Raw genomic sequence first — 7,311 nt, 5'->3', positions numbered from 1 at the left:
CTTTTATAGGAGTATATACCACTCGGTCCTATCCGGTCACTCAGTCACAAACATGGAAATAATGTATCTCACTTTTTTCTTGCCTGTTTTATCAAGTTGTTTGTTACAAATTTCTAGCTATATCTCTATTAACACCAAGTCAGATGATAAACTATTTATTTTCTTCTTTAACTTCCAACAATAGTCTAGGTCAAATGCAAAGGGTTAAACCAGTGGATTTTGCCCTGGTTTTGCAGATGTGCAACACACCTGTCCCGGATTTGTGCTGACTTACCTCTCCCCGGTCCGCTAAACTCTGTTTTGTGCTACATCAGACTTTGCAGATGGCCCGACATAATTCCATGTGATCATCTGCCGGGACCTATATAAAGGCTCCCCAGGAAACAAACCTGTCTGCCTGCAGCTCCCAGTACCTCAGCTACCTATCTTGCTGCAACTTCCAGTACCTCAGCTACCTGTCTGCCTGCTTGTTCCATTACCTCAGCTACCTGTCTGACTGCGGCTTCCAGTACCTCAGCTACCTACCTGACTGCAGCTCCCAGTACCTCAGCTACATGCCTGACCTGCGGCTCCCAGTACCTGAGCTACCTGTCTGCGGCTCCCAGTACCTTGGCTGTCTGCCTGTGGCTCCCAGTACCTCAGCTGTCTGCCTGTGGCTCCCAGTACCTCGACTGTCTGCCTGCGGCTCCCAGAACCTCGACTGTCTGCCTGCGGCTCCCAGTACCTCGACTGTCTGCCTGCGGCTCCCAGTACCTCGACTGTCTGCCTGCGGCTCCCAGTACCTCGACTGTCTGCCTGCGGCTCCCAGTACCTCGACTGTCTGCCTGCGGATCCCAGCACCTTGGCTGTCTGCCTGTGGCTCCCAGTACCTCAGCTGTCTGACCGTGGCGGCTCCCAGTACCTTGGCTCTCTGCCTGTGGCTCCCAGTACCTTGGCTCTCTGCCTGTGGCTCCCAGTACCTTGGCTGTCTGCCTGTGGCTCCCAGTACCTCGGCTGCCTATCTTTGGCTCCTAGTACCTCAGCTACCTGTCTCTGGCTCCCAGTACCTCAGCTGTCTGCCTGCGGCTCCCAGTTCTTCAGCTACCTGTCTGCCTGTGGCTCCCAGTACCTCAGCTGTCTGCCTGTGGCTCCCAGTACCTCAGCTACGTGCCGAACTGTGGCTCCCAGTACCTCAGCTACGTGCCTGACTGTGGCTCCCAGTACCTCAGCTACGTGCCTGACTGTGGCTCCCAGCCTGTCTGTCTGAATGATAAATTTATGAAGAGCTGTATATCACATAAAATTCCTGCCCCATAAGCTGAAGTCTACCTTATAAAATACGCTGATTTCTGATGTACATTAAAGTAAGTGCTTATCTTTGCAGAACAATTAATCAAAAGGGACAGATTATTTTAATAAAAAAAAAAATCATATATTAAAAAGGTATATTTACCAACACCAGGTCATACTATTATTACATTGCAGGATGCAGCAGACCCCATGATACCGATACCGAAGAAAGGTTTGGCTGAAGCCAGCTCACAATGAAGGCTCAAGATATGCTGGGGCAGGGCACACCATCCTGACTGGATGTATACAATCCAAACAAGTAAAATGACCCATATTGATATCATATTGTTGGTGGTCCGACATCTGCCACCCTAATGATCAGCTGTTCTCAGGATAGAAGCTGAGCTACGGTTCTCAGAAGCAGCCACCACCAAAGCTGATAACAGCTCATCTGTTCTGGGGTCCTGAGCCCCCATAAATCTAATATTGATGATCCTATTCAGAGGATAGGATACCAGTATAGTACATTTATAAACATACCAAATACCAGCCTATAACGTCTATATGTATGTGCGTGAAACAATTGTGCAGGAAAAGATCGGATTGATGATGTGGCCTGGACGCCTTCCAGGTGCCACAAAACGTAATTTTGCTGTCTGTGAGCTGAGCCTCCCCCTTCGCTGTCTGTTCGGAGAACATCTACTGCTCCTCATATGAGTCAGTGGCCGGGGGGAGCTCATGTCTTATGTATTTCTTCTGTTCATGCATAAAATATGTTCTAATGGGTAAAAAAAATAAAAATTCCGCCTCCACATGTATCATATCAATGCTACGAGGTCACGCCAATTACAGACTTTTTTGAAAGTTATGTGTTTTTTAATTGAATAAACCAAGATATCGTGCTCCTATCTTGACATTTTTAAAGTTTGTATTAAAAAAGTGAAAACTCGAACCCATCCACGCTGTAAAAAAAAAAAAAGTGTCACCCCTTTGTTTTTATTGATCGAGGGGTAATATTCACATGATCAGCATGTGACAACATATGAGCTTGATAATGCAATGGTGTAGCAAGACTGAAATACTCCTTTAGGCTATGTGCGCACTAGACCGTTTTACCCGCGGATTTGCCGCGGAAATTTCTTGAGAAAGATTAGAAATCTTTCTGCAGACATTTCCCAGTAAAACCTATGTGTAAAAAAAATAGCTGTGCGCACGCTGCGGATTTTTCTCAAGAAAATTTCTTGAGAAAATTTTCTCGAGAAACTTTCTTGACAAAATGAGCATGTTCATTATTACCTGCGGAATACCCCCGGAATTTCTATACTTGCATGAGTCAGGAACAACCTGCGGAAAATCCGCGGTGAAAACGCGGTAAAATCGCGGCTAATCCGCGGTAAAAACACATGCGTTTTTATCGCGGATTTGGTGCGTTTTTTTCCCGCATGTGCGGGAATCTTCAACTCCCAGAATGTCTCTCAAGAAAGTTTCTTGAGAAAAAGGACAGGGGATCTAAGGAAACCTATTGGGGGCAGTAATTGGTGCAAATAACAGAGATTTAAAAGGGAATCGGCTGTTAGAAAACTTACCTATTGTTAAGGTTTTTGTGTAATGTACTATTAAAAAAAGGAAATGTATCATGATCTGTATTTAACAAAAAAAAAAACCCAAATCCAATATATATCTAATATATAAAGCTGAGTGTGTAAGAGAGGGGGAGAGCGAGCGCGAGGGGCAGGGAGAGAGCGCGAGGGAGAGAGCGCGAGGGAGAGAGCGCGAGGGAGAGAGCGCGAGGGAGAGAGAGCGCGAGGGAGAGAGAGCGCGAGGGAGAGAGAGCGCGAGGGAGAGAGAGCGCGAGGGAGAGCGCGCGAGGGAGGGAGAGCGCGAGGGAGAGCGCGCGAGGGAGGGAGAGAGCACGAGGGAGGGAGAGAGCACGAGGGAGGGAGAGAGCACGAGGGAGAGAGCGCGAGGGAGAGAGAGCGCGAGGGAGAGCGCGCGCGGGGAGAGAGAGCGCGCGGGGAGAGAGAGCGCGCGGGGAGAGAGAGCGCGCGGGGAGAGAGAGCGCGCGGGGAGAGAGAGCGCGCGGGGAGAGAGAGCGCGCGGGGAGAGAGAGCGCGCGGGGAGAGAGAGCGCGCGGGGAGAGAGCGTGCGGGGAGAGAGCGCGAGGGGGAGAGAGCGCGAGGGGGAGAGAGCGCGAGGGAGAGAGAGCGCGAGGGAGAGAGAGAGCGCGAGGGAGAGAAAGCGAGAGAGTGGGCGAGAGAAAGGCAGAGTGGGCGAGGGAGAGAGGGCAAGACAGGGAGTGAGAGAAAGTGTGAGAAACTGAGAGTGGGGGGAGCAAGAGAGAGGAGTGGGAGAGAGTGGAAGAGAGCGAGAAAGAGGGGGAGAGAAATTTATCTATATATCCACTGTGACTATCTAGACTTCAGCAGACTATCAGCAGAGGCAGGATTATGACAGGCGACACCCTATATACAGTTGATAACACAGGATCCACCAAATCACAATAGTCGATGTCGCCCTCTCCTGTCTATGCCCTTTCCATGTACTCATTACATACTTTAATTAAATAGACAGTGTCTGAGTCAGTCTATTGCTGGTAATGTACATGTGAGTTTCCTGAAACATCAGGAAGATTAGAGTCTACAATAGCTGCAGGCACCAGAGTGAATATTATAAGATTTCTAATTTTTCATTTTCAAATAATTGTAATATTGCCCCCAAAAAAATAAATGCCACAATTAAAAAAAACAGTAATCTTTTGATGACTTTTTCCTGAGATTGCGCTTTTCTCTATTGGAGTTTTCCAATTTTCATACATGATCCCTGGGGTCCCCGCTCATTATCTGTAATGGCAAGCTGTTTATATGATATGTTCAATGCAGAGGAACATCTGGTGGAGCCCAACCTCATGCAACGAGAGAAAAGAAACACTCAGTGTTTAAGAAAGTAAGAAGGTGCCAGACAACTGGACGAAAAAAAAAAAAAATCAGAAAAAGAAGAAATAATATAAAGGATATTTTGTGCATCTATGACAATGCCGAAGATAAAAGAAAAGTGTTACTGCATCACGAGTCCTCAGTGAAATTTAGGCATAGTTGTCAACAAACTTGCTGTTTCCGACACAGCCAGATGCAACTACATATCTGCTGTATAATACAGGTGCTGAGTCAGGATCAATGTATTTATTATTATAGCGCCATTTATTCCATGGCGCTTTACAAGTGAAAGAGGGTATACGCACAATAATCATTAACAGTACAAAACAGAGTGGTATAGGAGGAGAGAGGACCCTGCCCGCGAGGGCTCACAGTCTACAGGGAATGGGTGATGGTACAATAGGTGAGGACAGAGCTGGCTGCGCAGTGGTGTACTGGACTGAGGGCTATTGTAGGGTGTAGGCTTGTTGGAAGAGGTGGGTCTTCAGGTTCCTCTTGAAGCTTTCCACGGTAGGGGAGAGTCTGATATCCTAGGTTAGAGCAGTTCAGAGTATGGGGGATGCACGGGAGAAATCTTGTATGCGATTGTGGGAAGAGGAGATAAGAGAGGAGCAGAGAAGGAGATCTTGTGAGGATCTGAGGTTGCGTGGAGGTAGGTACCGGGAGACTAGGTCACAGATGTAAGGAGACAGGTTGTGGATGGCTTTGTAAGTCATGGTTAATGTTTTGAACTGGAGTCGTTGGACGATGGGAAGTCAGTGAAGGGATTGGCAGAGTGGCGAGGCTGGGGAATAGCAGGGGGAGAGGTGGATTAAGCGGGTCGCAGAGTTTAGGATAGATTGGAGGGGTGCAAGAGTGTTGGAAGGGAGGCCAGAGAGCAGGAGGTTGCAGTAGTCGAGGCGGGAGATGATGAGGGCATGCACTAATGTTTTTGCTGATTCTTGGTTAAGTAAAGCACGGATCCGGGAGATATTTTTGAGTTGTAATCGGCTTGAGGTGAAGTGGGTTTGGATGTGTGGCTTGAAGGATAGAGCAGAATCGAGGGTTACTCCAAGGCAATGAGCTTGTGAGACTGGGGAGAGTAAGCAACCATCGAATGTGATGGAAAGGCTTGTTGGAGGAGATGAATGAGGAAGAGGAAAGACAATTAATTCAATTTTGTCCATGTTAAGCTTTAGGAATCGCGCAGAAAAGAAAGATGAAATAGCAGACAGACATTGTGGGATTTTGGTTAGTAGAGAGCTAATGTCCGGTCCAGAGAGGTGGATCTGTGTGTAATTGGCATAGAGATGATACTGGAAGCCGTGGGACTCTATGAGCTGTCCAAGGCCGAGGGTGTAGATGGAGAACAGCAGGGGTCCAAGCACTGAGCCTTGGGGGACACCGACAGATAGGGGGCGAGATGAGGAGGTGGTGTGAGAATGGGAGACGCTGAAAGTTCGGTCGGTTAGGTATGAGGAGATCCCACATAGGGCCAAGTCTGTGATGCCATGTTACCAGGTCATTCAACTAGTTTGGTTTAAAAGTAGGACCATGAGATACCTTGCCAGGACCCGGGGCTGGGTTATTATATTTTTTCTTTCTTCACAGAGCAGCCCAGCAAAAGGGTAAAATAGAGATTTCCAAATGTAGTATATGATCCCCAGGGCCGGGCAGATCATCCTGCACATTATCTATACCGACAAGCTGTTTATATGATGTGTTCAACGCAGAGGAACATCTGGTGCAGCCCAACCGCATGCAACAACCAGAGACAAGAAACGCTCCGTGTCTAAGGAAGCAAGAAGACGCCAGACAACTGGAAGAAGACATTTATTCTAAAACCAAAAAAGATAGAAAATATCACAGCATAAAGCATATAAGGAATGTTTCACTGCCTGTAATGTGCAGCTATGACGCCAGACATAAAGGAAACAATGAAATGAGTCACAAATATTGCAAAATGTGATGTGGCCTTCCTAAGCTCCTATCCGGTCAGTCACATTAAAGCTCTCTGGATAGATTGCTGACAAAGGATTTAAAGGGGGATTTCCAGGCACAAAAAAACCCCAAACAAAAAACAGTCTGTCCCTTTAATGAACCCCCCAAACCTCACTGACCTTTATTCTCCACTTTAAGTTCTCATTAAGCCCCTTGCCGCCATCTTTCCATCCTATTATTGTGTATATTCTGAACTTCCTGCCAGCTCTTCCCTTGTTTCCTGACTACATTTCCCAGCAGGTATCATGTTTCCCTGAAAATAAGACAGGTTCTTATATTATTTTTTGTTCTGGGCTTATTTTCAGGGGATGTCTTATCTTTTCCCATGAACAACAATCCACATGTATTTTTCAATATTAAATCAATATTTATTCCTGTCATCACATTCTGTAACATCAACATTTTCTGTTACTTCTATTACTGGATCAGATGCACATTTTCTTATGTGATCTGCTATTCTCATCGTGCAGGACCCATCCTATAGTGGTGGGTACAGATTATATTTATAATGGTGTAAATTACTTGCTTAAATGTATTATTCTCTATGTATTGCTACGTTTACCCCCAAAAGAAAGCAGATACCCCCTAAAAGAATCGCACTTACCAGACCCCAAACAATTAGAGTTGGCAAGTGAATGGGCTCTCACATACAAATCTGCATTGCTGTCAGGTCTTCCTGCGTGGCTCCCCCTAATGACTGGTAGCAGTATCGCTCACGCGGAGTGATACTAGTACCCAATCTGTGTGTGAGAGCTGCAGTGCAATACATACGGAGTGGCGAGAGACCTGACAGCGACGCAGATCTCTGTGTGAGAGCCCATCCACTAGCAGCACTTGCCAACTGTAATTGTTTGAGGAGTGTGATTTTTTTTTTTTTTTTTTTGAGGGGGGGGGGGAGGGTGTCTAATTTCTTTTGGGGGTGTCTGCTTTCTTTGATGCAGGAGATTAGAGCTTAGATCTGTGGAGAGTAGCGCAATAGGATCTTACCAGTTAAAACAACAAGCAGTGGAATGTAGGTAAACTCACCTATAAGGGTTGTGACAGTCGCAACGCCTATACTCGTGTAGTGTACAGGTGAAACAAGCTGCAGCCCCGAAGGATTCAATTTGGATATATAGGAAGAAACCCG

Source organism: Anomaloglossus baeobatrachus, chromosome 9 (assembly GCF_048569485.1).
Source record: "Anomaloglossus baeobatrachus isolate aAnoBae1 chromosome 9, aAnoBae1.hap1, whole genome shotgun sequence".
Taxonomy (NCBI): Eukaryota; Metazoa; Chordata; class Amphibia; order Anura; family Aromobatidae; genus Anomaloglossus; species Anomaloglossus baeobatrachus.
Note: the sequence above shows the minus strand (reverse complement) of the source record.